This window comes from Neofelis nebulosa, chromosome 3 (genome assembly GCF_028018385.1).
Source record: "Neofelis nebulosa isolate mNeoNeb1 chromosome 3, mNeoNeb1.pri, whole genome shotgun sequence".
NCBI classification, from domain to species: Eukaryota; Metazoa; Chordata; class Mammalia; order Carnivora; family Felidae; genus Neofelis; species Neofelis nebulosa.
This window is the reverse complement of record NC_080784.1, coordinates 85,911,442-85,922,067: the sequence shown is the minus strand read 5'-3', so window position 1 is coordinate 85,922,067 and position 10,626 is coordinate 85,911,442.

Below are 10,626 nucleotides of genomic sequence, written 5' to 3'. Positions count from 1 at the left end.
CTCAGTCTCTCCTGTGTTCCCTGAGCCAAGTGCATCTGAGAAGATTCTAGATAAAAGGCAAAAGGCCCAAGCCCAACTGTGCCTGGACTCTCCTGAAGGAAAGGAGAGGCTGAGCCATGCTGGGCTGAATTGTTTCCTTTCCAGTACAATTGAGAAATGCCTTCATATATATGTGTAATATATATGTATACACACACACACACACACACACACACACATAGTGTTTCAAGAAGCCCTGTGGACATGGACATTTATCTCATAAGAACAAGGCTAAGAATTTAGTGAGACCATCAGTTTAGAATTCAGTATCTCTCAAAGATGATGTTTTCCTAACTTTCACCATAATTTCCTTTATTCAGACTCCCATTACCAGCGTGATTGGCTTAGTGAAAGGATCTTTTAACAGATCTCTAGGTCTCTCCTAATGGTTCTCAAAATCAAGTATGATCAAAATGTCATTTGTAGAGCAGATTCCTGGATCTTGTTAAGAAATTACATTCTTGGGGTGCCTGCATGGCTCAGTCAATTGAGCATCTGACTCTTGATTTCAATTCAGGTCACGATCCCAGTGTTCTAGGATTGAGCCCTTTGTTGGGCTCCGTGCTCAGTGTGGAACCTGCTTAAGATTCTCTCCCTTTCTCCCTTTGCCCCTCTACCCTGCTCATGCTCCCTCTCTCTCTCAAAAAAAAAAAAAAAAAAAAAAAAATTGCATTCTTAACAAATACTGAAGAAATGGGGATATAAGATCCCAACCTATTGTGATAAACATTACTGACTCTATCTCCCTCTCCATCCATTCTTCCTCTGGTGCCAGAGCACTCATTCTATGGTGCAAACTTGACCCTGTCAGCCTCCACCAAAAATGTAGTTGATAACATCCTGATACCTTTGAGAATAAAGCCCAGGCCCTTATCTAGTAATAGTACCTATCTGTATAGAGGTATGCATGCTCACGTGATCGTTTCCCAGAAAGTATTTAAAGTATATTACAAAGGTATATATGTTACAACAAAATAAAGAAACGACAGATGTAGAAATCTTTACAAAGACAAATATAAGTGGGGAAAATAAGATGAATTCAAGAGTAAGAGTAGTGAGGCCCTGTGTAATAGCTATGAGTGGGCCGCAACTTTCGTTCAAAATAGTCTAGCAGAAAATGAAGAGACGTACATGATTGGCTAAATAAGTCACAGTTTCCAGGAGGCAAAAATAGATCTAGTTAATGAGAAGAACTATGGCTTGTCCTCATATTGAGACCAGAGAGAATTTGTTCTCATGGGGGCTGAGAAAGTGGACACCTGGCAACACATCCTCATAATAAATATAGCAATACATTTTCTAGGGCTGTTTCTTATGTTCTTACTTGTTGATTGGTGGTATAATGCCTGACATGAAGCATGGCTCTATAGATGCCTTGAAGGGATGAGGTGTTCGTACCTCTATTTTAATCAAAGGATAAATTTTAAAGTGTCTGGAATAGAGCTCAACAAAATTTACTGGGAGCGGTGCATGAGTTAAGCAAATCCAATATTAAATTCTAATCTAAGAGCTGTAAATATTATCTCTCTCTACTGGGCTTTGGGTAAGTATTAGGCAGCAATAAATCCCAGGTTGTACTCAGAAAAATGCCCGGGGTGCAACGCTTATATATGTGTTGTCAAAGTGTTTGTAAACATACTTTAACAATCCTGAGGCTGGGATAGGATTCCCATCTTTTTGTGAAAACTGAGTTGTCTAACAACAAGAAAACATGCTAGAAAAGCCCTCCCCTGAGGTGGGCCCAAGACAGTGGGAATAATGATACTTAAGAAGTAGTGTTTGGTCTTCCCTAGCACAGAGACCTAAGAAACGACCAATTCCATAATTAATCTGGAGCATTTGTAAAGTAGAACAAGGTAACTCTCTGTGGAGAGTATGGTTATTCTATTGTATGGTGACAAGATGGAGCTGAAGAAAAATGATGTAATTTAGCAAGGAAGTGGCAAAACTGGGATTCAAACCCAGACCTAGTTTCCTGTTGAGTCCATTGTTTTAACCTCCACATTATACAAACATTTTCCTCTCCAAACCATTCCTTCTAACCCTGATTCCCATGGTATTAAGGTAGACCATTAATGGGAGGAATCCATACTGAACTGATTCATCTAGTCCATGACCAACTTTTGTCTGTAGAACCAAAGGCTAGAGAACTTCAGCGCAGTGCATGAGGATTTCATGGCTTAGCTAGTATTCCCTCACCAGTCCCACCAGCCTACTCTAGTCTCAAGCATATCAAACCACTTGTGCTGTGCTCTTTCTCCACTGTACCTCTGCATGCCGTTTATTCTACCCATAATTCTTTCTTCATCTCCTTGTGGCTGGCAGGTCCCTTACCCTTCAAGCTTCAGTTCAAATATATCATCTACTTTATTGCATATGGGATAATACCCTTTATATAAAAGTAAGCTGCCAGTGTTTGAATAGGCTGTCTTTCATGTATACTGTAGAGGGCTCAAGGTAGCAGTAGTATATTACTTGAATGATTAAAATCTTGAAATATCTCAGATGAACCACCCAAGTGATGTTGGTTAGGCAGGGAGTTGCCATACATGCAGTGGTTTTGAAGCTTAGCTACCTTAAAAAAGATCTGATGCCCCAATGGCATCTTAGAAAATTATATCAGAACTACAGGGACCCAGGCATTAGTATTATTTTTTAACTTCTCGGGTGATTCTGAGGTATACCAAACGTTCCACTCTACTGCAATTATTGAAAGTGGGCTAAATGCAAAAACCTGGCCTTGGGGAAAAGCATATGGTGGTGGCCAGCTTCAGCAGGATGATAGAATGACTCTGATCTCATTCCTCAAGAGGTTGAAATGTCTCCTGTAGCCCATATGTAGGTAATGACAGGAGGTACATTTTCAAACCCTCTACGGTAAGCTTTATTTTAGGGAGCGGATCTGGTTTAGGATGCCAAGAAGGAAAGCATGGAAGCAGAGTCAGACTTGCCTAAGGGCAAGGGAGCCCTGTCCCCTTGTGGTGGGAGCAGGGAGAAGTTTCTTGCAGAGAGCCATCTACAAGAGAAAGCATAGCAGATGTAGTTTGCTTTGAATAAAGATCACACATCCTCCTTAATCGCCACCTTTGCTTTTTTACGCAGTAAGTGTAAATTATTGTCAGTTTCATCATTTGTAATCAGAGTCTGAAACAGATGCTGAAGGTTTAGTTTAAAATGATATGTGTCTCTTGTAACAACTTGCAATATGCTCTCCAAGGACTATTTACCTTCCACATTCCATAAACTCAGTACACGGGAGTTTATTCTTAAGAGCATTTGAGGTAAATTAAGCACAATGAGTGCAACTTTAAGCTAACATTTAGTGGAGTTATTATAGGGCTCTCTATGTCTGCTTTGAGTGGGCATTTGCCTTAATGACTTTGTTTAACAAGCTTTCATTTGCTTACTTATGTGATTTAAAGTGCTCTTGTAAATATTTGTTTTTAGGAGTTTTACTACCAAAATGTGCCAATCACAACTTGGCTTTCTTTCTTTGTATCTTCTCTTTGTCTCTCTTTTATGAAATTAGTATCTGGGGATATTTATATAGTTTCAATACCAAGGATAACGGTAAAATTCTTAAGTTTCTTTGTGCATGTTAAGCACTTTTTGGTCTGAAACTAGGAACTAGGGATTAGAATCAGGAATCCATAATAAAAATTTCCTCCACACATACAAATGCTTACATCATGCAAGAGACCATTGGAGGTGTCCAGAGTAGAAGGGAGGAGAAAATGATGGTTAAGTGAATGAGTATGCTCAATGGATAAATGGAGATACCCACTTCATGATCTAAATGAGCCAGAGAAAACACATATTTTAAAAATAAAGCACTGTGGGTAACTTTGGGGAAAGGGAACCAAAACCAAAATCAGGATAGGGGATGAAACAGAGCATTTGAAATGCTTTGGCTTTTTACAAGGATAGTATGTAAAGTTATTACTTATGTAGCTAAAAATAGGCTTTATAACAAAGAGAAGACTAGAAAAAGAAAGAAAAGGAAAAAAGACAACAGAGAACTTAAAATCCATCTGTAAAAGATTAAATTTTAGGCTTCAATAATAAATAACAATAAGAACATGAGAACCAAGGGGATCTCAAGAATTTATCAACAAGAGGCAGAATTCAACAAAGTAAATTAAAAGGAATTAAAAAAATGTGTTTAATTTCACAAAGAATTTTATGTTTTAAAAGTTAAAAAGAACTTTACCTCCAAAATTAAAATACTAGATACTACTGTAATTTTGATTCTAACACCAGTTGTTAAATTCTTTATTTAATTTTGTTTTTGTTTACTTATTGATGGAATTTTCATTATTTTCTCAAGCTCTACATATACTTTTCATACCTTGGGTCATACAAGGTATATACACTTCTGTTCTCCTTGTCTTTTGAAAAAATTGACCAGATTATTAAAAAAAAAAAAAAAAGAATCCTTTACTATTTTATATTGAAATTATTCTTTTATATTGAAATTATTCTTTTACTGTGGTTTTATCAAATTTATCCCACCATTAGGAAAATAAGTCCTCCGTTTTATTTAGTAAAGCCTCATTTATTGGAGAGAGATCACAATTGATTCATAGGAAGAATGAGATGCCAAATACTCAGTTATGTCCCCCACCCAAGTTCATATGTTGATACCTTAGCCCCCAATATGACTGCATTGGGGGACAGCTTGCTTTTTGTCTTTCCATTCATGCACAGAGAAGAGATCACATGAGCATACAGGAAGAGACAGCTACCTCCAAGCTAAGAGAAGAAGCCTCAGAATGAAATCCACCTGGCCAAGCATTTTGATCTTGGATGTTTAGGTCTCCAGAGCTGTGAGAAATAAATTTCTGTAGTTTAAGCTACCCAGTCTATTGGAATTTTGTATGGCAACTTGAGTAGACTAATACATGAGGGTGCTACTCATTTCTGCCACTAAAAAAGGGCATGTCAGGTCTTTGCCAATGACTCACTTCTCCCCATGTAGTGGGTGGAGTGGTGGCCTCCCAAAAGATATGTTCAGATCTTAATCCCTGGAACTGTGAATATTACCTTGTATAGCAAAAGAGTAAATATTACCTTATATGGTCACAAATGTGATTGAGTCAAGGATTTTGAGATGAAGAGATTATCTGAGATTATCTGGTTGGGCCCTAAATACTTTCACATGTATCCTCATAAGAAAGAGGCAAGGGAGCTAACACAGAAGAGGCAGTGTGACCAGGGAGACTGAAATGATGCAGCCCTAAATCAAGACATACAGATAGCCAGCAGAAGTCAAAGAGGCAAAGAACGATCCAAGAGCCTCCAAAAGGAGTGAGGCTCTGCCAACACCTTGATCTTGGACTTCTGTCCTCCAAAACTGTAAGAGAATAAATTTCTGTTTTCAGCAATTATTTATGGTAATTTGTTATAGCAACCACAGGAAACTAATACAGCCCATTTCAATTTGCTGATTCATCTTGCGTGAACCTACTGTCTCTCTATATGCCTATTGAATTTCTTTAGGGTATATTTAAAAAAAAAATTTTAACATTTATTCATTTTTAAGAGAACAGAGCATGAGCAGGGGAGGGGCAGAGAGAGAGGGAGACAGAATCCAAAGCAGGTTCCAGGGTCTGAGCCGTCAGCACAGAGCCTGACACAGGGCTCAAACTTACTGACCACCAGGTCATGACCTGAGCCAAACAGACGCTCAACAGACTGAGCCACCCAGGCGCCCCACTTTAGGGAACATTTCAAACTGTCAGGTTAAATAGTATATTTATGCATGTATTTATGTATGAGAGAGACTTAGGACCCACAGGTCTTAAAACATTTATGATGTCTTTGTCAACTCTCCTTCATTTAGTAATTAGTCGCCACCATTCTAATAATGCACTGTTAGCAATATTCACATTAAAATCAAGACTAAGACAACGATTCCAACTATAACTCCCATCCTTAATGGTTTTTCTGAAATTTGTCTGAAATAAAGAAAAAAAAAAGAAATAAGAATAAAAAATAAGAGGTTTACCTACTGAACAGGAGGAAGAAAATAATTGTATGAAAATGATACAATTTTTCACTTAGAAGTTAAAATAGAACTTACTGAAAAGTTCAGAAAGGGAGACATTTAAGAATATATTTAAACATATAAACAGCTTTAGAGCAGCTACAGTTAAAACAAATACGTCATAATAAAATGTTGACAAAAATATAAAGTATTAAAATCAACCATTATAAAAGCTCTATGGCACACAAGAACAAGAACTAAAACCTTATTGAATATATAGGGAGAGACACATACCATATTTTTTAACAAAACAATGTTTCAAAGAAATAATTTCATTTAAAATCTTTAAATTTCATTTAAAATTAAATATTAGCTAGATTTATTTAGATTTTAACACATTATCCATTTGAAAGAATAAATAAGCAAGAAAGGCTAAGAAAAAAAAACTAGAAAGATTTAAAATCAAAAGAGCATAATAATGGTAAAAATCAACAGTTAAGTAAAACAAAATACATAACTATCATTCATAATAATTTTGTTTGTCATAAGGGAAACAACTGTTAGAGAATGAGAGGATTATTCATCAAATGGCTGCAGAAAATAGATGATTATTTAGAAAATTATAACGTCTGATTTTTAGTTAATATCATCTATAACAATAAATCCTGACCTTATGCTGAAAAGTTTATATCCAAAATTATATTATAAAATGCTACACATAATTTATATGAACATTTTTCCTGCTCTCTGAATAGAGAAGGACTTTCTTAACATACAACATATATTTTTTAAAAAATTGTAAAAGAAAATATTTATATTTTTCTACATAAAAATAAAACAATTTTTTTTTAGGTTTAGACATTTTAGCTTTATTAAAATTCATTTAAACTGGCATGATTATATTTTCACAAAATTTAGAAAAAAGAAAAGTTCACTGTCTTTGTATCTTTTCTGACTGTTTTTCATTCTATTTCAATATTATTACTGAAAATAATTTTCTTTATAAAATAGGGGAATGTTGAAAATGCTCTCCTCTCAGTGCCAAATAATCCAGGTGTGACAGTGCTTAACTACTTTTGGAAAGTGCTTGAAAGTCAGTGCACTGGGACTCAGACTTTATCCTTCATCGTGGCTGTTTTCCCCTTTTGTCCCTTCCTCCCTCCTAGTTTGCTTGCTTCTAGCATTCATTTTTCTATTTTTTTAATTATTTTTTTAACTTTATTTTTTATTTTTTAAAATTTACATCCAAATTAGTTAGCATATAGTGAAGCAATGATTTCAGGAGTAGATTCCTTAATGCCCCTTACCCATTTAGCCCACCCCCCCCCCACAACCCCTCCAGCAACCCTCAGTTTATTCTCCATATTTATGAGTCTCTTCTGTTTTGTCCCCCTCCCTGTTTTTATATTATTCTTGTTTCCCTTCCCTTATGTTCATCTGTTTTGTCTCTTAAAGTCCTCATATGAGTGAAGTCATATGATTTTTGTCTTTCTCTGACTAATTTCACTTAGCATAATACCCTCCAGTTCCATCCATGTAGTTGCAAATGGCAAGATTTCATTCTTTTTGATTGCCGACTAATACTCCATTGTATATATGTACCACATTTTCTCTATCCATTCATCCATCGATGGACATTTGGGCTCTTTCCATACTTTGGCTATTGTTGATAGTGTGGCTATAAACATGGGGGTGCACGTGTCCCTTCAAAACAGCACACCTATATCCCTTGGATAAATGCCTAGTAGTGCAATTGATGGGTTGTAGGGTAGTTCTATTTTTAATTTGTTGAGGAAAGTGCATACTGTTTTCCAGAGTGGCTATACTAGCTTGCATTCCCACCAACAGTGCAAAATAGATCCTCTTTTTCTGCATCTTTGCCAACATCTGTTGTTGCCTGAATTGTTAATGTTAGCCATTCTGACAGGTGTAAGGTGGTATCTTATTGTGGTTTTGATCTGTATTTCCCTGATGATGAGTGATGTTGAGCATTTTTTCATGTGTCGGTTGGCCATCTGGGTGTCTTCTTTGGAGAAGTGTCTATTCATGTCTTTTGCCCATTTCTTCACTGGATTATTTGTTCTTTGGGTGTTGAGTTTGATAAGTTCTTTGTAGATTTTGAATACTAACGCTTTATCTGATACGTCATTTGCAAATATCTTCTCCCATTCTGTCGGTTGCCTTTTAGTTTTGCTGATGGTTTCCTTCGCTGTGCAGTAGCTTTTTATTTTGATGAAACTTTTTATTTTGCTTTTGTTTCCCTTGCCTCTGAAGATGTGTTGAGTAAGAAGTTGCTGTGGCCAAAATCAAAGAGGGTTTTGCCTGCTTTCTCCTCAAGGATTTTGATGGCTTCCTGTTTTACATTGAGGTCTTTCATCCATTTTGAGTTTATTTTTGTGTATGGTGTAAGAAAGTGGTCCAGGTTCATTTTTCTGCATGTTGCTGTCCAGTTTTCCCAGCACCACTTGCTGAAGAGACTGTCTTTGTTCCATTGGATATTCTTTCCTGCTTTGTCAAAGATTAGTTGGCCATACATTTGAGGGTCCATTTCTGGGTTCTCTATTCTATTCCATTGATCTGAGTTTCTGTTCTTGTGCCAGTACCATACTGTCTTGATGATTACAGCTTTGTAGTATAGCTTGAAGTCTGGGATTGTGATGCCTCCAGCTTTGGTTTTCTTTTTCAAGATTGCTTTGGCTATTTGGGATCTTTTCTGGTTCCATACAATTTTAGGATTATTTGTTCTAGCTCTGTGAAGAATGCTGGTGTTACTTTGATAGGGATTGCATTGCGTATGTAGATTGCTTTTGGTAGTATCGACATTTTAACAATATTTGTTCTTCCTATCCCGGAATATGGAATCTTTTTCCATTTCTTTTTGTCTTCTTCAATTCCTTTCATCAGCTTTCTATAGTTTTCAGTGTATAGATTTTTCACCTCTTTGGTTAGATTTATTCCTAGGTATTTTATGGTTTTTGGTGCAACTGTAAATGGGATCGATTCCTTGATTTTTCTTTCTGTCGCTTCATGGTTGGTGTATAGGAAGGCAACCGATTAAAAATAAAACATTTTTGTTTATAATAAGATTGATGAAAATGGAAAGGAAATTACAATATTTGTTATAAACGTGATTGATATGGTTTTTATCCTTCATTATGTAATGGAGATGTTATTTTTGCCTTTATTGAATTCTGTTTCCAATTGGTGGCACCTCACCTAAATGCTCAGCCATGAATCTTGAAATCTTAGAAGACAAAAGGGAGATGTTCTATAAGAGAAAGGATATGTGCACTTTTCCTGGCCCAAGGCATTGTGAAGATGGTAACCAAGATACAAGTAGACAGACAGACTTTTGAATTATTGATCACTATCTCCTGCCCTATCCCCACATCTCTTGAGTCTACTTCTTGGGGTGCTGATATTAAAACATTCAAAAAGTTTTGGAGTAGACTATGTGGGGAGTGGCTTGACTCCCCATATACTGAGAGGGGGCCAGTAACTGCAACACTCCAGGAAAAGAATTACATGTGGCTACTTCCATCATTATACTGGAGTAAAGGCTTGGAAGTGTCATTAGACAGTAGGAGAGAGCCTTGGGAGTGTTTTGGTTCCCACCAGCCTGTGCACATCAAGCAAGAAACCCAGAGGTGCCCATGTACCTGTTGAGGAGACAAAGAATTTCTTGGATTTACTTGAAGAAGCCACAGTGGGAAAGGATTTAGAAACCAGAGACAAATGGCCAGAATCAGGGACTCCCACGAAAGGTGCCAGTGTATTAGCTCAAACTGCTACAAGGACCTGATCACACCCAACAGTCACTGGTCTGATGATTAAAGAGAGGAACCACTACCCTGTGAGACCAGGGAGGATTCTGAGAAGTCAAGTCCAATCTGAGGACTCCATCTCCTCTGATGCTGTGAGATCACAGAAAGCAGAGAGCACAAAGAGAAAATGACTTGTGAAGGTTGCAATATTCGTAGGTAGAATAAGGGGCTTATGTTCTCTTATGAAGAGATATGCAGATACAGAGATTATATCTGTAACAGGAGCAAACTTCTAGCCTAATTCTATGTGTTCCCTATCTGTTTAGTTCTAAAGACAAAAGTATTCCTCTCCTGGAAAGTGAATCACTGAGAGTTTGGAGTGAGTGATAGACTTAAGATTCACTTCTTCCTTCATTACTTTTCCTTCTCTTCTTTTCCACATATCTCATGCCCAGGAAGGGAAGATTTTTACATCCTGTTTGTCATATCTTCCGATGCTATGGCAACAAGCTTCCCCCTGGATTAGCTCTCATACGGAGGGGGAAGATGAGAATTCTCCCCAAAGTCCATGGAATAAACATTTGGTTTTGCACCCTCCAGGTACATCTAACTGGGAGCTCTGGGGTATGATAAGGAAATAGGGATCTCTGAGAATGAGAACGATTTACTAGCTTCTGAATATGATCTCCACCAAAAATAGTCTAAAAAAACTCATGCCAACTGATAAGAATCCCCTCCGCTCCAAAAAAAAAAAAAAAAAAAAAAATCAGAAAAAGCTGAGTAAGACATTCTTAAAAGAAGTAAACATTAAATAACATTTAAGTTCACAAGTAATCA